Source organism: Pongo pygmaeus, chromosome 1 (genome assembly GCF_028885625.2).
Source record: "Pongo pygmaeus isolate AG05252 chromosome 1, NHGRI_mPonPyg2-v2.0_pri, whole genome shotgun sequence".
Taxonomy (NCBI): Eukaryota; Metazoa; Chordata; class Mammalia; order Primates; family Hominidae; genus Pongo; species Pongo pygmaeus.
Genome location: NC_072373.2, coordinates 202665876 through 202690158, shown reverse-complemented (window position 1 = coordinate 202690158; position 24283 = coordinate 202665876). Strand labels below are relative to the sequence as shown.

Genomic DNA, 24283 nt, shown 5'->3' with positions numbered 1-24283 from the left:
TTTAAAAAATGGGCAAAGAACTTGAATAGACATTTCTCCAAAGACGATATACCAATGACCATAAACATGTGAAAAGATGGCTCAATATCACTGATCATCAGAGAAATGCAAATTGAAACCATAATGCAATATCACCTCAAACCCACTGGGATGGCCACTATCAGTAAAACAGAAATGTGTCAGCAAGGATGTGAGAAATTGGAACTTTTGCACAGTGTTGGTGGGATTCTAAAATGGTGCAGCCACTATGGAAAAGAGTATAGAAGCTCCTCAAAAAACTAAAATTAGAATGATTATATGACCCAGCAGATCCACTCTGGGTATGCTATATATTCAAAAGAACTGAAAACAGGCTTTTTTTTTTTTTTGAGATGGAGCCTTACTCTGTCGCCCAGGCTGGAGTGCAGTGGCACGATCTTGGTTCACTGCAACCTCTGCCTCCCGCGTTCAAGCGGTTCTCAGCCTCCCTAGTAGCTGGGACTACAGGCACCCGCCACCTCGCCTGGCTAATTTTTGTACGTTTAGTAGAGACGAGGTTTCGCCATGTTGGCCAGGCTGGTCTCTAACGCCTGACCTCAAGTGATCCGCCCTCCTTGGCCTCTCAAAGTGCTGGGATTACAGGGATGAACCACCGCGCCCAGCTGAAAACCAGATCTTTTTTTTTTTTTTTTTTTTTTTTTTTTTTTTTTTTTTTTTTTTTTTTTGAGACGGAGTCTCGCTCTGTAGCCTAGGCTGGAGTGCAGCGGCGCAACCTCGGCTCACTGCAAGCTCCGCCTCCCGGGTTCACGCCATTCTCTTGCCTCAGCCTCCCGAGTAGCTGGGACTACAGGCGCCTGCCACCACGCCCGGCTAATTTTTTCTTTTGTATTTTTAGTAGAGAAGGGGTTTCACTGTATTAGCCAGGATGGTCCAATCTGCTGACCTCGTGATCCGCCCTCCTCGGCCATCCAAAGTGCTGGGATTATAGGCGTGAGCCACCGCGCTCGGCCGAAAACAGGATCTTGAAAAGACATTTGCACACCCATATTCATAGCAACATTATTCACAATCATCAAGCGTGGAAACACCTAACATGTCTATGGACAGATGAATGGATAAGCAAAATGTGGTATACGCATACAATGGAATATTACTCAGCCTTACAAAGGAAGAAAATTCTGACACACGTTACAACATGGATGAATCTTGAAGACATTTCTACTAAGTGAAATAAGCCAGCCACAAGAAGACAAATACTATATGATTCTACTTATTATATGAGACATTTAAAGTAATCAAACGCATAGAACCAAAAGTAGAATGGTGGTTGCCAGGGGCTGGGAGGAGGGGAAAATAGAGAGATGTTCAACAGATGTAGAGTTTCAGTCATGCAAGATGAAAACATTCTCTTTTTTTTTTTTTTTTTTTTGAAATGAAGTCTCACTCTGTCACCCAGGCTGGAGTGCTGTGGCATGATAGTGGCTCACCACAACCTCCACCTCCTGGGTTCAAGCGATTCTCCTGCCTCAGCCTCCCGAGTAGCTGGGATTACAGGCATGCACCACCACGCCCAGCTAATTTTGTATTTTTGGTAGAGACGGGGTTTCAACATGTTGACCAGGCTAGTCTCGAACTCCTGACCTCAAGTGATCCACCCGCATTGACCTCCCAAAGTGCTGGGATTACCAGCATGAGCCACTGCGCCTAGCCAAGTTGAAAACATTCTATTGGCACTCACAGGATTTAAAAAAAGAAAAGAAAAGAAAAGAAAACGTTCTAGAGATCTATTATACAACAATGTGAATATAGGTAGCATGACTGAACTATACACTTTAAAAATGTTAAGAGGGACCAGGCACGTGGCTGGAATTACGTGGCCTGTAATTCCAGCACTTTGGGAGGCCAAAATGAGTGGATCACTTGAGCCCAGGAGTTTGAGACCAGCCTGGACAACATAGCAACACCCCAATCTCTATAAAATAAATTTTTAAAAATGCATGCTAAGAGAGTAAATTTATGTTATGGTTTTCACCACAGTAAAAAAAAAAAAAAAAAAATTAATGGGCCTAAGAGATGGCAAATTTGAAAGTACATTGTGTATTTTTAAGTTAGAGTCGTATGACTCAGTTTATGACTTAAAAGCTGTGCAACCTTTAGTAAAACTGCTTGCCGCCTTTGGGCCTCATTTGTAAAATACGAATAGTAACACATCTCTTTCATAGGGCTTTTGTAAGCATCAAGCAAAATAAAGGATGTACAGTATTTAGAGAACAGTGGTTAAGAGCACAGACTCTGGAGTCAGACAAACCTGGGTTCAAATCCTACCTCTCTCACTTCCTACCACAGAACCACAGCCAAGCACGTCCTCCCTCTGATTCTCAGGTCCCTCACTGAAAATGGAGCTGATAATACCCAGCACATATCTCTCCAGAGTGGTGTGAAGAGTCAATGAAATAATGTGTATAAAGTCCTTATCAGGGCTGGGCGCAGTGGCTCACGCCTGTAATCCCAGCACTTTGGGAGGCCGAGGCGGGCAGATCACTTGAGGTCAGGAGTTCGAGACCAGCCTTGCCAACATGGTGAAACCCTATCTCTACTAAAAATACAAAAATCAACCAGGCATGGTGGTGCACGCCTGTAATCCCAGCTACTCGGGAGGCCGAGGCAGGGGAATCACTTGAACCCAGGAGGCAGAGGTTGCAGTGAGCCAAGATGACGCCATTGCACAGCAGTCTGGGCGACAGAGCGAGACTCAATCTCAAAAAAAAAAAAAAAAAAGAAGATGCCTGGTCTGGTCTATAGTGAGAGCTCATTGAATGTTGGCTATTGTTACTCTTACTTCCCTACCCAAGACAGAGTTGGAAATTCCACCTCAAGTTCCCATAACAATATATCACATTGCATTATCATAGCTGTTGATTTCTCTCTCCTTTTGGACTGGGAATTCCCAAGGGCCAAGGCTTCTGGCATATCACCAATACCCATCACAGGGCCTCCTACATTGCAAACACATGATAAATACTGACTAAATAGACAGGTGAGCCTCCGTACACACACAGTCACAGTGTCCCTCACTCTTCGCTTCCAAACTCTCACACCCCAGCTCTAGCCACTCCCAGCTCTTAGATTCGCTGGGGCCAGTCCCACTTTCCTCATCTATAAAATGGGAATAGCATCAACATTGAGGCTGGAAAGGTGGCCCACATCTATAATCCCAGCACTTTGAGAGGCTGAGGTAAGAGAATTTCTTGAGGTCAGGAGTTTAAGACCAGCCTGAGCAACATAACCAAATGTTGTCTCTACAAAATTAAAATTAAAAAAAAAAATTAGCCAGGCATGGTGTCACATGCCTGCAGTCCTAGCTACTATGGAGGCTGAGGCTGCAGGATCACTTGGGTCCATTACAGTGAGCTATGATCATACCACTGCACTCCAGCCTGGGCAACAGAGCAAGACCCTATCTCTTAAAAATAAAAATTAGGGCTGGGCACAGTGACTCACGCCTGTAATCCCAGCACTTTGGGAGGCCAAAGCGGGTGGATCACGAGGTCGGGAGATCGAGACCACCATGGCTAACACGGTAAAACCCCGTCTCTACTAAAAACACAAAAAATTAGCTGGGCGAGGTGGTGGGCGCCTGTAGTCCCAGCTACTAGGGAGGCTGAGGCAGGAGAATGGCGTGAAACCGGGGGGCGGAGCCTGCAGTGAGCCGAGATTGCGCCGCTGCACTCCAGCCTGGGCGACAGCGAGACTCCGTCTCAAAAAATAAATAAATAAAAATAATAAATAAATAATTAATACAAATTAGGCTGGGTGGGGTGGCTCACACCTGTAATCCCAGCACTCTGGGAGGCCGAGGCAGGCAGATCACCTGAGGTCAGGAGTTCAAGATCTGCCTGGCCAACATGACGAAACCCCATATCTACTAAAAATACAAAAATTAGCTGGGCGTGGTGGCACACATCTGTAATCCCAGCTACATGGGAGGCTGAGGCAGAAGAACCACTTGAACCCGGGAGGGGGAAGTTTTAATGAGCTGAGATTGTACCACTGCACTCCAGCCTGGGTGACAGACCGAGACTCCATCTCAAAAAAAAAAAAATTGACCTCACAGGATAGCCCTGATGTTGAAGACAGACAACCTCTACAGTGCTAGGCACATAGAAGGTGCTCAATACATGAGTTACTTCCTGTTCTGACATGCCCTGTTGCTTGATATTTGTGCCCTGACCTGGCCGTGCCGGCCACACCCTCTAATGTTACTCTCACAGACTGGTTTCAATACCATTTCTCCAAGATGCAGAAGGATTTGAGGGACGAATTACGGGAGCAGAAATCCTGACCTCTGGGGAATTCTGTGCCAGGCTCCCTACAATTCCCAGCACAAGGGACCATGCACATTTATTGGCTGATGAATGGAGCACCATGTCTGGGAGAGGTTACGGACAGGGTCTGGGGCACAAGGGATGAGGATGATCTGGGTACCAGTCAGAGTTACCCAGTGTTCCTTCTCATTGGGGACCTCACCCTGGCCCCAGATATGTATATTACATTGAGGAGACTCAGCCTCTGCTCAGTTGGCCTAGGAAACTCCAAGTCTGGCCTGGGTCTCTCCTCCTGGCTCCCAGATACCCAGGTGGTATCTGTCTGTGAGTTACCCTACCCAATTTTGCTTCCAGGACAGGGCCAGGAAGAGGGAGGGGGGAACCACCTCCTCTGGGCTGCCCCAGCACTGGGCACATCATGCCTCTGTTATGCCTCTGGTTTTTGTGTGTGTGTTGCGGTGGGCGGGGGGGGTGTTGAGACTGAGTCTCACTCTGTCACCTAGGCTGGAGTGCAATGACGCAATCTCAGCTTACTGCAACCTCTTCCCAGGTTCAAGCGATCCTCATGTGTCAGCCTTCCAAGTAGCTGGGATTACAAGCGCATGCCACCATGCCTGGCTAATTTTTATATTTTTAGTAGAGACAGGGTTTCACCATGTTGGCCAGGCTGGTTTCAAACTCCTGACCTCAGGTGATCCACCCACCTCAACATCCCAACGTGCTGGGATTACAGGCACGAGCCACCACACCCGGCCATGCCTCTGTTATACTAGGAATCACGCTGACTTCTTCCCAGCCTGGGAGTTCCTGAGTCCTGCTGGTGTCCTCGTGGCCAGTCCAGGACCCCATCCAGGGAAAAAAGCAGGGCTGGGAACAGGCCCTGGTGTCACACAGACCTGAGTCTGCACCTGGGTCTGCTTCTTCCTTGCTGCGTGATCGTTGGCTCTCCCAGCCTCCCTTTCTTCATCTGCAAAATGATGGTAATAAAACCTTCCTCACAGGGTGGTTGTGAGAGCTGAGTGAAGCAATTTACTCAATAACTGTGAACTCCCTTCCCTGCTGTCCTCAGAAAATGTTTGTTGAATAAGTGAATAAAGAAGCAACCGAATTGGCCATGCACTAAGCCAGCTACACATTCTCTCCTAGAAGCAACCGGGGTTAGCCAGAGAGAAAGCATAGGAACCGAAACCAGGGGATGTGGGCTCTGGCCTCAGCTGTGCCACTCACCCACGTATCTTGACTGAGCCTCATTCCAGCTCTGAGCCTTGGGGTTTTTATCTGCAAAATGCGGTGCCTGTGCCTCGCTTATCTCAAAGCATTGTTGTAAAAAAAAAGGAAGTGAGATTATTGGTGGTGACAGTTTTGGGTAAACAGTAAAGCACTTGATACATTGAAATGGACTTTATGAACTGTAAAAGGTAGTGCAGGCTGGGTGCAGTGGCTCATGCCTGTAATCCCAGCACTTTGGGAAGCCAAGGCGGGAGATGGCTTGAGGCCAGAAGTTCAAGACCAGCCTGGGAAACATAGCAAGATCCTGTTTCCACAAAAAAAAAAAAAAAAAGTTTTTTAAATTAGCCAGTCATGGTGGCATGCGCCTGTAGTCCTGGCTACTAGGGCGGCTAAAGCAGGAGGATAGCTTGAGACCAGGAGTTCAAGGCTGCAGTGAGTCATGATCATGCCACTGCTCTTCAGCCTGGGTGACAGAGCAAGACTGTGTCTCTTAAGAAAAAAGGGGGGTGGGTGTGGGCCAGGCATAGTGGCTCACATCTGTAATCCCAGCACTTTGGGAGGCCGAGGCAGGTGGATTGCTTGAGCACGGGCTTTCAAGACCAGCCTGGGCATCACGTCAAACCCCACCTCTACAAAAAAAAAAAAAAAACCACACAAAAATTAGCCAGGCAAGATGGTGTGCACCTATAGTACCAGCTACTCGAGAGACTGAGGTGGGAGGACTGCTTGAGCCCAGGAGATCGAGGCTGCAGTGAGCTGTGATCACGCCACTGCATTCCAGCCTGCATGACAGAGCAAGACTTTGTCTCAAAAGAAAAAAAAAAGGGCGGGGGGGGGCGGAGTATGCGCAAATTTGTTTTTGACATGCTTCTCCCATTAGCCAGCCAAGCTCAGCTCCAAACCCAGGCCCTGAAGATCTCCCTCCTACAGAACCAAGGGGGTGGGGAGGGGTAGCTGAGTGGTGATCCTCTCCCTGCATATTCTGTATCTCTCTCACACACAAACACGCAAACAAATACACACACAGAATCTGGCTGTGATTCCCCTCAGCTGAAGACACACAGAGGCATATCAGCCTCTCAGCTGGCTTTGCTGGCCATCTGCTCCTGGGAGGGGAGCTGTCTGGCTGGAGCAGGCCACGTGCAGCCTGGATATGCTCCCGGCCCATCATTCCAGATACATGTAGACATAGCCAGAGCCAGCTCCCTGTCCACCACATAACCACAGGCACACATGCACACGCAAAGACACACCAGAGGCTTCTCCCCGCTCTCATCATGCTGTCAAGGAGCCCAAGAGGGGCTGGTCAGAGAGGGGGCTGCAGCAGGGTCCCAGCACTTGCCCTTTGGGAGCTGGCTCCACTGCCGACCCAGACACACACCCCTAGGCCCGTCAAGGGGTGCTGCCGGCTCCTGCTCCACTGTTGCCCTCTCTGAGGCCCAAGCCTCCACCCATCTAGGGGATAGGAACAGGAAAGTGGGGGATGCTGCCAAGAAAGAGAATGCCGTCTTCTTCAACAAGGCCCACTTCACAGGCCTGGGGTGGGAAGTGGGGAATCTCTGCTCCCTGTAAAAGGACAACAAGATCCCAGCCTCTCCTCATACCTGCTTCCCACCACCAATCAGAGAAAACTCAGTCCTGTAGGCACATTTTGTCACTGATAGCATAAACTGTGAATTCCTTACTCCTTCAATGGCCAGATGGGGATACTGAGGCCCAGAGATGAGAAAGGATTTTCCCAAGGTGAACACAGTGTCGGGGGCAGAGCTGGGACCAGATACTGGGCCTCTGGCTCACCGTCCATTCCCTTCCAACTGCAAAAACTGCTTCATCATTCATCTGTCCTGTGCATATTCTAAGCATATGCTATGTTGCAAACCCTATGCTAAGGATAAAGGATACAACAGTGAACAAAACAGGTTCCTCATCCCTAAGGCGTTTACAGCAGGAATCACAGAGTCAGCATTAGAGGGAATTCATCGGTCCCCTTTGCGTAGCATTTTCCAATTGACAAAGCACTTCCCCACCCCAACTCTTACTTCATCCTCCCTGCAAACTCACAGGTCAGTGGTTTGTTTGTTTTGTTTTGTTTTGTTTTGTTTTTTGAGACGGAGTCTCGCTCTGTTGCCCAGGCTGGAGTGCAGTGGCGCCATCTCAGCTCACTGCAACCTCCACCTCCCAGGTTCAAGCAATTCTCCTGCCTCAGCCTCCCAAGTAGCTGGGACTACAGGCACCCGCCACCACGCCCAGCTAATTTTCGTATTTTGGGTAGAGATGGGGTTTCACCATGTTCGCCAGGATGGTCTCCATCTCTTGACCTCGTGATCTGCCCGCCTCGGCCTCCTAAAGTGCTGGGATTACAGGTGTGAGCCACAATGTCTGGCCCACAGAGGTCAGTATTTTAACCTGCAATCTGCAAAGGAGGAAAGTGGAACTTCCGAACGACTCAAGGCCCTGGCTTGTCAGCAGGAGCTGAGATCAAAACCCCGGATGCCCACCTCAGGCCCAGGACCCAGTCATCTAAGGGGCTGACCTCTTTCTCTGGCTGGTTTGTCAGGACTTAAAGATAGTGGTGTCTCTTTTGCTTCCCTAGCATTCCCCAACACACCTCCCACCCCTATCGCCTCCCCCAACACACACACCACCCCAAACACCTGGAACACAGCTGGGTATTCAGTCAGAGCTAAAGGAGAGCAGCCAGAGGTGTGGGGAGAGAGCCTGCTGGTTCTGTCATATTTCGCAAGTGAGCGAGTGCACAGCCCCACGTCTGGACCTCCTGCCAGCGGAGGACGGCGGGTGCCAGCCTGGGTTCTGTCCCCAGCACCTGGGACCTGATAGGGGCCATTGGTTGTGGGCTTGGCCCTGTGTATAAGAACCTGGTTATTTGCAGCACCCCCTTCCCCACCCCACAAACCTAGCATTTAGTGAGTTCCTAAGTACCCTGCCCTGTACCAGATCCTGTATATGACCCGACAATTCTGTGGGGGAGATGGGATTATCCTTATTTGACAATTTAGAAAACTGCACAGAGATGGAGCGTAACTTGGCCAAGACCACACAGCTAGTCAAGTAGATGCCATTTGGCTCCCTGAGATCCAAGCTGCCCCCATCACCACCATCACCAACCACCTCCCAGTGAGGTCTCTGGGGTCAGCACTGCCGCCATCACCACCATTACCACCTCTCATTGAGGTCTCTGGGGCCAGCACTGCCCCCATCACCACCTCCCAGTGGGGTCTCTGGGGTCAGCACTGCCGCCATCACCACCATCACCACCTCCCAGTGGGATTTCTGGGGTCAGCACTGCCCCAGCCTCAGGAAAGCCAGACTTGGGTGTTGGGTCCTCCAGGAATGTCTGGACACTAGAAGTTATTTCTAAACATGAGACTCTAGGCCTGAGAAAGGTGCCAGAACAATCCCTTAAAAACAGAAGCAGCCGAGCACAGTGACTCACGCCTGCAATCCCAGCATTTTGGGAGGCCGAGGCAGGCTGATTGCTTGAGCCCAGGAGTTGGAGACCAGTCTGGGCAACAAGGCAAGACCTCGTCTCCACAAAAAATACAAAAATTAGCCAGGCATGGTAGAGCATGCCTCTAGTCCCAGACACTCGGGAGGCTGAAGTGGGAGGATCACCTGAGCCTGGCAGGTCCAGGCTGCAGCGAGCCATGATCGCGCCACTGCGCTTCTGCCTGGACAACAGAGTGAGAGATCCTGTCTCAAAAAAGAAAAAAGAAAAGAAATAAAAGCACCCATCTGCTTAGGTGCAGTCTGGGGGCATGACCTTGGTTTGCCTCCTGAGGACATTTTTATATGCCTCCCCCTTGCCCAGCAGGGGCCAGGATTCCCCCTTACCTGTAGCAGGGGCAGCGGCTTCAGCTGCAGTGACCGTGTGTCTCTGTCTGGGTCCTGGCCACAGCTTCAGCCTCTATGCTGTCTGGCAATTGCAGAAGTGAGGAAACAGAGTGTATCACTACCAAGTCACCCCTGGGAGGAAATGCTGTGGCCCTAGGGCCTCTCAAGGGGTGCCACAGGAACTTCCAAGCTGGGCCACCAGGACCTGGGCACTGCACAGAGGCTTCTCAAAGAGCAAGGGATGGGGTGGGGTGTAGACAGCGCCCGAGGCCAGGAGCTGAGGTGAGAAAGAGGAAAAGCAAGAGAGAGAAAGCAAGTGCATGTACTCAAGAGAGCGAAAAAGGGAGCATGAGAGTGAGAAAGAGGAGGGAGGAGAGATGAGGGACCAGGAAAATCAAAGGAGAGAGGGAGGAGGCAGGAGGGAGTCGGGAAAAAAAAAATGAGAGGGCGGAGGAATGGATGGAGGGAGCGAGGCTCAGGGAAAAAGACAGATGTAAACACCGGGAGAGATGAGAGGAACAAGGAGATTCAGGGACAAAGACAAGGTAAGATCCAAGACAAAAGATGAGATGACGAGACACAGACAGCGAGCATGTGCCTGTGCACATTTGGGTCTGTGTGTCTCTGGATGGGGGTGAGAGAGAAAATAAAAGAAAGGGAGTGGAGGAAAGAGAATGCCCGCTGGGATATAAAGTGGAGGGAGAAGAGAGGAGCTCGGAAGAGCCACTGTGGCCAGTGGCATGACAGGGCAGGGCATCCCTGGAGACCAAGAAACATTGAGCCCACAAACCCCATGGGAACAGATCTGTGGGGGTGGAGGTGGAAGCTCCCTGAGACTGTGTTTTGTAGACATAGGGTCTCCCTGTTTTGCCCAGGTTGGTCTCAAACTCCTGGGTTCAAGGGATCCTTCCACCTCAGCCTCCCAAAGTGTTGGGATTACAGGCATGAGCCACTGAGCCTGGCCCTGTGTTTGTTTTTTTGTTCATGCGGTTGATTTCTGGAGAGAACTGGCTCCATTGTCCAGTAGAATGTTCTATATTCTGGACTTGGTTGATTGCTTCCTTGTGAGGTCCTTTAATTTATTCCTCTGTCTCCTGTATTTTCTGAAAACAGGTTAGACCTAAAGGCTTGATTAGATTCAAATTTGGACAGACTTTCTTTTTTTTTTTTTTCACCCAGGCTGGAGTGGGTTGGCAGCGTGTGAGTTCATGGGAGTGCGCGGGTGAAGAGGGGCAGGCAATCGAGGGTGAACGCACATGAATATGTGAGTGTGGGTGTGGGGGTATGTGTGAAAGTGAGCCGGTGGGGGCATCCCGTGTGCATAAATGAGAGGTGAGCCAGAGTATCTGCCTCAGTTTCCAGTCCATTTGCCCACTCATTCCTTCAACCAACTAACAAGCACCATCTGAGCACCCCCAGGCACCAGGCACTGGGGTGGACCCTGTCTAAAGAAGCAAGTCCCTCAGATACATCAGCCGACCCAACAACCTCCTACACGGGGAAACTGAGGTTCCGACAGGACCAGAGTCCCACAGCAAGGCAGGTGTAAGCAGAGTCGGGGACCTGTATTGGCATCCTGTCTCAGCTCTGCTCTGGGTATCTGGGCCAGGCTCCTCCTCCTAATGTCCCTTATCAAAGTCAAAAATGGCTCTCAAAGGACAAAATACTTTTTTTTTTTTTTTGAGACAGAGTCTCACTCTGTCCCCCACGCTGGAGTGCAGTGACGCAATCTCAGCTCACTGCAACCTCTGTCCCAGTTTCAAGCAATTCTCCCACCTCAGCCTCTGGAGTAGCTGGGATTACAGGCAAGCACTGCCACGCCTGGCTAATTTTTGTCTTTTTAGTAGAGACGGGGTTTCACCATGTTAGCCAGGCTGGTTTTGAACTCCTGACCTCCAGTGATCTGCCCACCTCAGCCTCCCAAAGTGCTGGGATTACAGGCATGACTCACCGTGCCTGGCCAGGACAAACCACTTTTAACATTTGCCTTATTCATGTAGAACTAGAGCCAAGCATCTGCCACCTCCTCCACCTCCAGCCCCACATCACACACAGGCAGACACACTCAGACCACATAACACTTGCACACTCGCATACACTCAGTGCCTACTCTCATGCAAAGATGCCCACTCACACTGTGTTCCTCCACTCACCTGCACACTCACGCCCAGTCTCCCCTCACTCACACCTGCCAGGCTCATCTCCTTCCTCGAGTTCATGCGTCCATACTGCTCCATGCTCACCCACCACACGCACTCTCCCAATCCCTGCCAGGGACATGTCCTGCCAGGGACATGGAAACAGGCTCAGGCCAAGCACTTTGGGAGACCAAGGCAGGAGGATTGCTTGAGCCCAGGAGTTCGAGACCAGCCTGGACAATATAGTAAGACCCCATCTTTATATTTAAAACAAAAAAAAGAAAAGAAACAGGCTCAGTTTGATCATTTCTTCTTGTCTGCCTTACAGGCTTTTTGAGCCTCAAGTGCCCTGAAATATGAGGACATGGTCTGTACATGAACTTAGCCTTCATGCAAACTGCTCACCTAAAAGGCAAGGCCTCAACTCTGCTCCCCAGCCCAGATCCTTGGTTCCAAAACAGTTTCACCTCAGCCCTCCTCCAGCCACCACCCTCCAGGAGGGACAGCAAGTCTGGGAGGGACCTCCGGGATCAACCAGCCTCCATTGCCCAGAGTCTCCAGGACGCCTGGCTCAAGGTCCGGGACTGTTGGCTCAGCCTGCCTTCCAGTATAGTCCCTTCCATGCGCACATGTGGCAGCTGCAGATCAGCACCTCTTTTGAGATTATCAATAAGCAGGGTAGGTAGGTAGATATTACTATCAATATTTTACAAATGAGGAAACTGAGTTCAACTCTTTCTCTCACACCCCACATCCATTCTGTTAGCAAATTATGTTGGCTCCACTTGAAAATATGTCCAAATTTGGCCGGGCACAGTGACTCACGCCTGTAATCCCAGCACTTTGGGAGGCTGAGGTGGGCAGATCACTTGAGGTCAGGAATTCGAGACCAGCCTGGCCAACATGGTGAAACCCTGTCTCTACTAAAAATAATAATAATAATAAAAAGAGCCAGGCGTGGTGGCACACACCTGCTGATTACCACTGGTAATCCCAGCGGCTTGGGAGGTTGAGGCATGAGAATTGCTTGAACCCAGGAGGCGGAGGTTGCAGTGAGCCAAGATGGTGCCACTGCACTCCAGCCTGGGTGAAAAAAAAAAGAAAATATGTCCAAATTTGAATCCAATCAAGCCTTTAGGTCTAACCTCAGTTTTCAGAAAATACAGGGGACAGAGGAATAAATTAAAGGACCTCACAAGGAAGCAATCAACCAATTCCAGAATATAGAATATTCTACTGGACAATGGAGCCAGTTCTCTCCAGAAATCACCCGCTTGAACACAAAAACAAACACAGGGCCAGGCTCAGTGGCTCATGCCTGTAATCCCAACACTTTGGGAAGCTGAGGCGGAAGGATCCCTTGAGCCCAGGAGTTTGAGACCAACCTGGGCAAAACAGGGAGACCCTGTCTCTACAAAACAAAACAAAACAAAAGGTTAAAAATAAAATGAAATAAAAGCACACAAGAAACAGGGAGGAGATTGTTCCAGATTAAAAGAGATTTAAGAGGACGCACATGGTGGCTAATGCCTCTAATCCCAGCACTTTGGGAGGCCGAGGTGGGCAGATCACTTGAGGTCAGGAGTTCAAGACCAGCCTGGCCAACATGGTGAAACCCTGTCTCTACTAAAAATACAAAAATCAGCCGGGCGTGGTGGCACACGCCTGTAGTCCCAGCTACCTGGGAGGCTGAGGCAGGAGAATTGCTTGAACCCGGGAGGCAGAGGTTGCAGTGAGCCAAGATCAAGCCACTGCTCTCCACCCTGGGCGACAGAGCAAGACTCTGTCTCAAAAAATATATATATAAAAAAGAAGTTGCAGCTGATCCTGCAACAGGCAGGGAGGGAACCAGGAAATAAATACTCAAACCTTTCTCTTCTCCCATCCTCTGACGTCTTATCGGCACCGCCAGTTGGCTGAGCCCAACTAGAAACAAAGGAACCATTAATGTGGTCCATATAGGGCAGCCTCCGGGGCAAGAGGTGGGTGAAGAAGGGTGGAGTGTACTCTGGGCATGCATCACCATTCCCACAGTGGGTCTGGAGGAGAAAACAGAAGATATCCGGGACAGACATATCTGAGAAAATCACAGAAACTGGTATATGGACAGGATTTTAGATAATTCTAAGGAATTCTTGATAATAGTATTAAGAGATAATGGTGTTGCAGTTATAAACAAAATGTCCATATATGTGGAATTTGCTTTAAAATATTACAGCAAAATAAGAAGAAAGGAAGGAGAAAGAAAGTAAGAAAGACAAAGAGAAGAAATAAAGAAGGATGGATACAGAGATGAAGAAAAAAGAAAGGAAGAGGAATGAAGGGAGAGAGGGGAGAAATACAGAATGTGGCAAAATATTTATTTTATTGATTGATTTTTATTTATTTATTTTTTTTAGATGGAGTCTCACTCTGTCTCCCAAGTTGGAGTGCAGTGGCGCTATCTCAGTCTCACTGTGTTGTCCAGGCTGATCTCAAACTCCTGACCTCAAGCAATCCGCCCTTCTCCGCCTTCCAAAGTGCTGGGATTACAGGTGTGAGCCACCACGCCCGGTGGTGTGTTATTTGAAACCACTAAGTTTGTGGTAACTTCTTATAGCAGCCACAGGAAACTACCACAAGGATTTCTTGTACTCTTCCTTCTCTTTTTGTGTATGTTTGAAAACTTTTCTAATGAAGTTGTGTTTGAGCAGGTACAATTCACAACACCACCTATAAAACAGTCTTGCCAAGGAAACCGAAACAGAATCAGCAAGTTTAACCACCAGTTTACTCCTGTTATAGAAGGAAACAGATCATAGGGATGCACTCAACAAACGCACATGATAAGAAACGTACAGAACACACAACCTGCTTTCTTCAATAAATAAATTCTAGCCGAGCGCAATGGCTCACGCCTGTAATCCCAGTACTTTGGGAGGCTGAGGCGGGCGGATCACCTGAGGTCAGGAGTTCGAGACCAGCCTCAACATGGAGAAACCCCGTCTCTATTACAAATACAAAATTGCCGAGCATAGTGGTGCATGCCTGTAATCTCAGCTACTCGGGAGGCTGAGGCAGGAGAATTGCTTGAACCTGGGAGTCAGAGGTTGCGGTGAGCCGAGATTGCGCCATTGCACTCCAGCCTGGGCAACAAGAGCAAAACTCCATCTCAAAAGAATAAAAATAAATAAATAAATAAATTCTAAACAAGAAAAAAAGATATAGGGAGAAACTATTGATTAAAAGAGAATTAAGAGGTCAAGCATAGGAGCTCATGCCTATAATCCCAGCACCTTGAGAGGCCGAAGTGAGAGGATCACTTGACATAGGAGTTTGAGACCAGCCTGGGCAACACAGTGAGAACTCACCTCTAAATAAATTAACGACTTAAATAGAGAGAATTAAGAGACATAGCAACCAATTGCTACATGAATCTTCTCGGATCCTGATTCAAACAAAAGGGAAAAAAAAGAAAGAAATTGGGCCGGGCGCAGTGGCTCATGCCTGTAATCCCAGCACTTTGGGAGGCCGAGGTGGGTGAATCACTTGAAATCAGGAGTTCGAGACCAGCCTGGCCAACATGGTGAAACCCCATCTCTACTAAAAATACTAAAATTAGCTTGGCATAGTGGCACATGCCTGTAATTCCAACTACTCAGGAGGGTGAGGTGGGAGAATCGCTTGAACCTGGGAGGCAGACATGTCAGTGAGCCAAGATTCCACCACTGCACTCCAGTCTGGGTGACAGAGTAAGACTCTGTCAAACAAAGAAAGAGAGAGAGAGAGAAAAGGAAGGAAGGAACGGAGGGAGGGAGGGAGGGAAATTGAGGATTGCCAGACATGGTGGCTTATACCTATAATCCCAGCACTTTGGGAGGTCCAGGTGGTCCTCACTTGAGGACAGGAGTTTGAGACCAGTCTGGACAACATAGCCAGACTCCATCTCTACAAAAACTTTTTAAAATTCACTGCAGTGAGCCATGATCATGCCACTGCACTCCAGCCTACATGGCTGAGTGAGACCCTGTCTCTTAAAAAAAAAAAAGAAGTGTGCTGATAATTGTTGAAGCTGGCTAAGGGTACATGAGGATCCATTATACCTTTAAATATACTGTTGCACATGTTTTCTTTTCTTTTTGAGACGGAGTCTCACTTTTGTCACCCAGGCTGGAGTGCAACGGCACGATCTCGGCTCCCTGCAATCTCCGCCTCCCGCTTTCAAAAGAGTCTCCTGCCTCAACGTCCCAAGTAGCTGGGATTACAGGTACCTGCCACCATGCCGGCTAATTTTTGTATTTTTAGTAGAGATAGGGTTTCACCATGTTGGCCAGGCTAGTCTCGAACTCCTGACCTCAAGTGATCCACCCACCTCAGCCTCCCAAAGTGCTGGGATTACAGGCGCGAGCCACCAGGCCCAGCGGTTTTCAATTTTTTATAATTAAGAAAGGGTTTTTTGTTGTTTGTTTTTTAAAGAAATTCAATTTTGTGTTTGTTTTTTAAAGCAATACTTGTTGAGCTTTTGAGATCGGAACAGCAGTGAAAAAGAAAACTGTCCCAATGTTATGTAGTGGATAATTGTGTCTTGGGATGTAATTTTCCTGTGATAGCATCTTATTGGGATGTTAAGTGCTGTATCTCATGCAATGGAGATGGAAGTGAAAATTATGCAGCCTAGAAAGCTCTGTTAAATGACAGAAAAGGGGCTCCAACAACAATGAAGATGCTGGCGTAAAAGATGCCTATACGTTTGTTTCATGAAATTTGAGTGCAAAAAAGAAATATTTATAAAATAATGAGCTATTGCCCACAATATTTAAGTATATAAGTAATTAAAATAATAAATTAAATATTATAAGTAAGGCTGGGCACAGTGTCTCATGCCTGTAAAATCACGTCTCTACAAGAAATATAGAAAAAATTAGCTGGACATGGCAGTGCACGCCTGTAGTCCTAGCTACTCGGGAGGCTGAGGTGGGAGGATCACTTGAGCCCAGCAGGTTGAGGCTGCAGTGAGCCGTGACTACACCACTGCCACTCCTGCCTGGGTAACAGAGTGAGATCTTGTTTTCAAAATATGTGTGTGTGTAATAGGTAGGAATTTTACTATATCAGTGGTTCTCAACCAGGGGCTATTTTGCCCTCTAGTGAAACCCTGTCTCTACTAAAAATACAAAAATTAGCTGGGCATGGTGGCACGTGCCTGTTAATCCCAGCTACTGAAGAGGCAGAGGCAGGAGAATCACTTGAACCCAGGAGGCAGAGGTTGCAGTGAGCCAAGATCACCCCACTGCACTCCACTCCAGCCTGGGCAACAAAGCAAGACTCCGTCTCAAAAACAAAACAAAACAAAACAAAAACTTTAAATGATGGATGGATAGATAGATAGATAGATCCAAAATCTTGCCACTTCTCACCACCTCCACTGCTATAGCCCTGGTCCAAGTCCCTCCACCTCCCTGCTGGATTGCAGCCTCCTACCTCGTCTCCCTGCTTCCATACTCACGTCCCCATTAGTCTGTTCTTTTTTTTTTTTTTTTTTTTTTTGAGGTGGAGTCTTACTCTGTCACCCAGGCTGGAGTGCAGTAGCGTGATCTCAGCTCACTCCAACCTCCGCCTCCCGGGTTCAAGCAATTCTCCTGCATCAGCCTCCCAAGTAGCTGCAATTACAGGTGTGCACCACCACACCCAGCTGATTTTTGTATTTTTAGTAGAGACGAGTTTTCACCATGTTGGCCAGGCTGGTCTTGAACACCTGACCTCACGTGATCCACCCACCTCGGCCTCCCAAAGTGCTGGGATTACAGGCGTGAGCCACCGTACCTGGCCTAGTCTGTTCTTAACACAGCAACGCAGTTGAACTATTAAATATCAGTCACATCACATCACTCCTCTGCTCAAAGCCCCCCAGGGCCTTCCATCTCACTTACAGGAGAAGTCAAAGTTCTTTAAAGCACCTGCAAGACCCTGTAAGACCTCACTTCATCCCCTACATCTCGCTCCCTGCACTGTAGTCATTCTGGTATTCCTGCCCTTCCTCAACACACTCTCACCTCACCCTTTTGTTTTTCCTTTTGTTTTTTTGTTTGTTTTTGAGACAGAGTCTCCCTCTGTCGCCCAGGCTGGAGTTCAGTAGTGCGATCTCAGCTCACTGCAACCTCCTCCTCCTGGATTCCAGCGATTCTCCTTCCTCAGCCTCTCAAGTAGCTGGCGTTACAGGCGTGCACCACCACACCTAGCTAATTTTTGTATTTTTAGTAAAGATGGGGTTTCACCATGTTGGCCAGGCTGGTCTCAAACTCCTGACCTCAAGTGATCCACCCACCTCGGCCTTTCAAAGTGCTGGGATTACAGGAGTGAGCCACCATGCCCGGCCTCACCTCACCCTTTTGCACCTGCTGTTCTCTCTGCCTGGACCACCCTTCCTCAGACACTCAAAGTTAGGTCTTTCCTCAAATGCCACTTTCTCAGTGGGGCCTTTCCTGACTACCCTAATAAGTTGCAGCCATCCCCCCACATTCCCAGGCTCTCATCTTGCTTTCCTTTTCTCCACAGCACGTATCACATCTAATACAACATGTATTTTATTTATTTATTTACTTTGCTCATTATCTTCTCCCCAGGTAAACTGTAATCTCCTTGAGTTTATTGCCAAGATCTGGAACATTGCCTGGCACATTGCAGGTGCTGGATAAAGCTTAATGAATGAATGAATGAATGAATGACATTGGAGAGAGGAAGTGATTTATTCAAGTAACATAGCTGGTAGGTAACAGAGCTGGAATTAGGATCCAGATACACTAAACTAGTGCAGTCCTGAACAACTATTATAAAGGGGTTGTTCAGTTCTTTCTGCTCTCAAAACTTGTCCTTTGCCAAGAGTGTTGTGGACACTTCCTTGCTGTGAGTATCACTTTTCTCATCCGCAAATGGAGGATAATGTGGGTGAAAGAATACCATAGGGAAAAGGGCACGCGTTTTAGAATCAAAGAGACTTGAGTTCAAATCTTGATGCCATCTGCTTTCTGTGTGAACTTGAAAAAGCCAAATTACCTCTTCAAGTCTGTTTTCTAATTTGCAAATGGGAATAATCATATAGGAATAATCACAACCTAATTCTGTTGTGAAGACTATCAGACCAAAGGAAAAAAAGGTTACGAAGATTGGGAAGGAAAAGCAAAACTGTCATCTTCACAGACAGTATGACTATTTACATAGAAAAATTGCAGCAATTCCATAGAAAAATTATTAGAACCAAAACAACACTTAAACAAGATTTCTGGATATAAAACCAACATGTAAAAAGCAATCATGCTTCTATAAACAAGCAATTCAACAGAAAATGACATTTTTAAGAAGACACAACTTATAACAGCAAGAAAACTATTTTGGCTTTTTTTTGTTTTTTCTTTTTTTGGCTAAAAATGTGCAAGATCTTTGAGATGGAGTCTTATCCTGTCACCCAGGCTGGAGTGTGGTGGCGCCATCTCAGCTCACTGCAACCTCCGCCCCCTGGGTTCAAGCAATTCTCCCACCCCAGCTTCCCCAGTAGCTGGGATTACAGGTGCACACCACCATGCCCGGCTAATTTTTTTTTTTTTTTTTTTTTTTAGTAGAGACAGGGTTTCACCATATTGGTCAGGCTGGTCTCGAACTCCTGACCTCAGGTGATCCGCCCTCCTCGGCCTCCCAAAGTGCTGGGATTACAGGTGTAAGCCACTGTGCCCGGCCCCAAGATGTGCAAGATCTTCATGAAGGAAATTACAAAAGTTATTTAAAAAAAAAAAACAAGAATTAAATAAATGGGTAGATGTACTATATTCATGCATGAGACTGTCAATATCATCAAAATACAAATTCTTTCCAATTTAATCTATAAATTCAGAACCAGTGCAATCAAAATCCCAATAGTTTTCCCAGAAAATTTACAGGCTAATCCTAAAATTCGAAATGAAAAAGCAAAGCGCCAAGAGTAGCTGAGAAATTTTTGAAGAACAAAGGCATATATATGAACAACAAGGATACCTGAAAAGACTTTTCATATCACATGTCAAGTCTTACTTTAAAGTCACAGTATTAAGACAGAGTGGTGCTGGGCGTGGTGGCACACACCTGTAATCCCAGCATTTTTGGTAGGCTGAGGCAGGCGGGTCGCCTGAGGTCGGGAGTTCAAGATCAGCTTGGGCAACATGGTGAAAACCCATCTCTAATAAAAATACAAAAATTAACCCGGGGTGGTGGCACACGCCTGTAATCCTTGCTTCTGCAGAGGCTGAGGCAGTAGGATCGCCTGAACCTGGGAGGCAGAGATTGCAGTGAGCCGAGATCGTGCCATTGTGCTCCAGCCTGGGTGACAGAGGGAGACTCCATGTCAATCAATCAATCAATCAATCAAGACAGAGTGGTATTTTTTTCTTTTATACCAAAGTAGTCGCACTATGTTGCCCAGGCTGGTCTTGAACTCCTGAGTTCAAGCGATCTGCCCACCTCGGCCTCCCAAAGTTCTGGGATTACAGGCGTGAGCCACCTCATCTGGCCCTCAAGAGTGATATTATCATAGCGATTCCAAAACCCATGCTCTTTTCCCTGTGGTATTCTTCCACCCACACTATCCTCCATTTACTGATGAGGAAAGGGCTACTCACTGAAGTGAAGAGGAATAAACAGAGCAAAGGAACAAAACAGAGACCCCATAAATAGAGAGCTCATCTATGGAAACTTGACACATATGACAGAGTTGCCATTACAGATCAATAAGAGTAGATATTAGCTACTAATAGCCACTAATAGCACAAGTTATTAGCTATCCATTAAGGAAAAATAATAATATTAGTTCTCCCACATCATATCCAGAATTAAATTCCAAATGGAATAACAACCTGCAAAAAGCAAAATATGCAAAATTTTGGAAGAAAATAGAGTTGAATATCTTTATGATCTAGGGGTGAGAGAAAAAAATTTTTTTTTTTTAAGACAGAATCTTGCTCGTCACCCAGGCCGGAGTGAAGTGGTACAGTCTCGGCTCACTGCAACCTCTGTCTCTGGGCTCAAGCCATCCTCCCACTTCAGCCTCCTGAGTAGCTAGGAATAGAGGCACCATGTATTTTTTGTAAAGTGGGGTTTCGCCATGTTGCCCAAGCTGGTCTCAAACTCCTGGCCTCAAGCAATCTGTCCACCTTGGTCTCCCAAAGAGCTGGGATTACAGGTGTGAGGCACCATGCCCAGCAAAGAAAACTTCTTAAATTAAGACATGGAAATTACACATAATAAAGGAAAGCTGGACAAATTTGACCATAGAAATTTGAAAACTATGTATATTAAAAGACACTGTAAAACTGATGAAAGCCAGGTGCAGTGGCTCACACCTATAAACCCAGCACTTTGGGAGGCTGAGGCAGGCGGATCAATTGGGCCCAGGAGTTCAAAACCAGCCTGGGCAACATAGCAAGACCTCATCTCTACTGAAAATATAAAAATGGCCGGGAGCAGCGGCTCACACCTGTAACCCCAGCACTTTGGGAGGATGAGGCGGGCGGATCACTTTGACCCAGGAGTTCGAGACCAGCTTGGGCAACATATCGAGACCCTGTCTCTACTAAAAATACAAAAACTAGCCTGGTGTGATGGCGCACACCTGTAATCCCAGCTACTTAGGAGGCTGAGGCATGAGAATCACTTGAGCCCAGGAGGCAGAGGTTGCACTGAGCCAAGATTTTGCCACTGCACACCAGCCTGGGTGACAAAGGGGGACTCTGTCTCAAAAAACAAACAAACAGGCTGGGCACGGTGGCTCATGCCTGTATCCCAGCACTTTGGGAGCCCAAGGCAGGTGGATCACCTGAGGTCAGGAGTTCGAGACCAGCACGGCCAACATGGTGAAACCCCGTCTCTACTAAAAATACAAAAAATTAGCTGGGCATGGTGGCAGGCCCCTGTAATCCCAGCTATTCAGCAGGCTGAAGCAGGAGAATCCCTTGAATCCTAGAGGTGGAGGAACCCGGGAGATCGCACCATGCACTCCAGCCTGGGCAACAAGAGCGAAACTCCATCTAAAAAAAAACAAAAACCAAAAACTGATGAAGAGTCATAAATCAGGAGAAGATATTTGCAACATATGTAACAAAGAATTTTCAGGCATTACATAATATAAATTTTATAAGTCAACTAAAGAAAAACCCAATAGAAAAATGAGTCAAGAAAGGAATAGGCAATTCACAGAAGAAAAAGCCCAAATGACCAAGAAATATAAAAATATACTCAACATTTCAGGAAATCAGGAGCCTAAGTTAAAACAATCACCACCCACCTGAATGGAAGAAATTCAAGTCTGGCAATTCCAAGTACTGGAGAGGATACAGAGCGATGGAAACTCTCATTACCCTGCCAAAAGACAATGCAATTGCCACTACTATTTTGGAAGTTAATTTCATAATCAATGCTTGCCAGATGTTGTGCCAATTAAAAGAAAAATAAAATAATAAAAAATAATAATTGTATAATAAAGTTGAAAATGTGCACATTCTTCCTAGGTATTTACCAAAAATATTAAACACAGAAATAAGGAAACAGACATTTGTATGGTTCTTCAGTGTGATCCTGTACATATGTTGAAACGAAAAGAGCTGCATATAATAACAAAGACAATAAACATAATGCGGCCGGGCATGGTTGCTTATGCCTGTAATCTCAGCACTTTGGGAGACGGAGGCGGGCAGATCACGAGGTCAGGAGTTTGAGACCAGCCTGTTCAATATGGTAAAACCCTGTCTCTACTTTTTAATACAAAAATTAGCCGGGCATGGTGGCGCGTGCCTGTAGTCCCAGCTACTCATGAGGCTGAGGCAGGAGAATCGCTTGAACCCAGGAGGTGGAGGTTACAGTGAGCTGAGATGGTGCCCCTGCGCTCCAACCTGGGCAACAGAGTGAGATTCCATCTTTAAATAAATAAATAAATATAAATAAACATAATGCGATACTAAAAAAGCATGTTGCAGAAGACAAATTATACTTTTTGAGACAAGCTCATGTATTTGAGACAAGCTCATGCACTCCAGGCTGGAGTGCAGTGGCATGATCTCGGCTCACTGCAACCTCCACCTCCTGGGCTCAAGGCATCCTCCCACCTCAGCCTCCCGAGTAGCAGAGACTACAGGTGCACACCACTGTGCCCAGCTAACTTTTGTATATTTTGTAGAGACAGGGTTTCACCATGTTGGTCAGGCTGGTCTCTAAATCCTGGAATCAAGTGACCTGCCTGCCTTCGTCTCCCGAAGTGCTGGGATTACAGGCATGAGCCACTATGCCTGGCCAGATAACATTTATTTTTTTTTTTGAGATGGAGTTTTTGCTCTTGTTTGTTGCCCAGGCTGGAGTGCAGTGGTGCAATCTCGGCTCACCGCAACCTCCACCTCCCAGGTTCAAGCGATTCTCCTGCCTCAGCCTCCCGAGTAGCTAGGATTACGGTCATGTACCACCATGCCTGGCTAATTTTGTATTTTTAGTAGAGACGGGGTTTCTCCATGTTGGTCACGCTGGTCTCAAACTCCCGACCTCAGGTGATCCGCCTGCCTCAGAGTGCTGGGATTACAGGCGTGAGCCACCACGCCTGGCCAGATAACATTTCTTAGCACATTAACACATTATTATGCTGGAGAATGCAATACACATGCATCCATATATAAAGACAAATTCAGGATATGATTACCTCTGGGAAAGAGGGGGTGGAATGAGTGTGGGTACACAGGAGGCTTCTATTACATCTGTAATATTTAACAGTGCAGTGGATACACAACTGTTTTGTAATATTTTTCTACAGATTATATTTATCTTGTATTCTATAAGATAAATACATAAGCCTGAGATTGGCAAAGAGAATCTGGAGAATGAGAAAGTGAGAAGTCCAGGAATATGCCACATCATCTATCAGGCTTGCCATTAAGTCGCAGTAGTTAAGAAGGGGTGGTATAGACAATACCAAGGATAGACAATAGTGCAAAATAACAGCATAAAGAGTCACGGGAGGAAGGGGACAGCTCTAAAACCAGAGGTCTCTGAAAGCCCAAAAGTAACTTAGGCAGCAAGTTCCCAGGGAGACTCCTGGGGATGGACAGCCCTGAATCTTCTCTTCCTCCTCACCACAACCTCAGCTTCTCTCTTGGGCTCTCTCTCCCTCTCTCTCACAGCCTTCCTCAAACTTTGGGAGTTTAAATCTCACCTCTGCCACTTCACAACGGTGTCACCTTGGACAAGTCCCTGGGCCTCCCTGAGCCTCAGAGTCTTCATCTGTGAAGCACTGCCATCCTCCCAATGGGATTAGGCCGGTAAAGCACACCTGGCCGCTATCATTCTCCTCTCTCTTCTCCTCTTCCTCTTCCTCTCCCTCACCCTTTCCCTCCCTTGCTCAGGGCTGAGTCCTGCTGGCCCTCCCTCTTCAGCTCGGGAGCAAAGCAAGACCTGCTCCGCTCCCTATCTTGTAAGACAGGTTGCTGTGGCATGCACTGTATCCTGAGAGGAAGCCTCAGAGACGTGGCCAGGCCTTGCGGGGGAGGCCTGACAGGGAGAACAATCCAGACCAGGAAATTCAAAGGCAGGGAGGTCCCTAGAGGTTTAGGGCAGCAGAGGACTTAAGTTGGAAGAAGCCCTAGATGAGGCCGCTGGCTTTGCCTGGGCAGGGGAGGGCCTGGGAAAGCCCACAGAGCCTGGGCACTCTTCATAGACCTAGAAAGCTATGACACTGGTATGAAATGTAACTGTCATGAGTCTAACTCAGTGGTTAAAAGA

At 47.5% G+C, this 24283-nt stretch overlaps 1 protein-coding gene across 5 annotated transcripts in view; it reads right to left on the bottom strand.

Moving 5' to 3' along the window:
- Positions 1-24283, bottom strand: part of PTAFR (platelet activating factor receptor) — a 52600-nt gene that overhangs the window by 19691 nt on the left and 8626 nt on the right. Inside the window, exons 1-2 of one of the 5 annotated variants that reach the window (XM_063667149.1) lie at positions 21810-21944; positions 9387-9468 (exon numbers count right to left, since the gene is read on the bottom strand). The exons of 2 other annotated variants lie outside the window; for them this stretch is intronic. The gene's annotated coding sequence lies outside the window, so the exon portion shown is untranslated. Of the gene's footprint in view, positions 1-9386; positions 9578-21809; positions 21945-24283 lie in introns of those variants that run through there. 2 more of the 5 variants (XM_063667150.1, XM_054498239.2) reach the window with 2 other exon arrangements.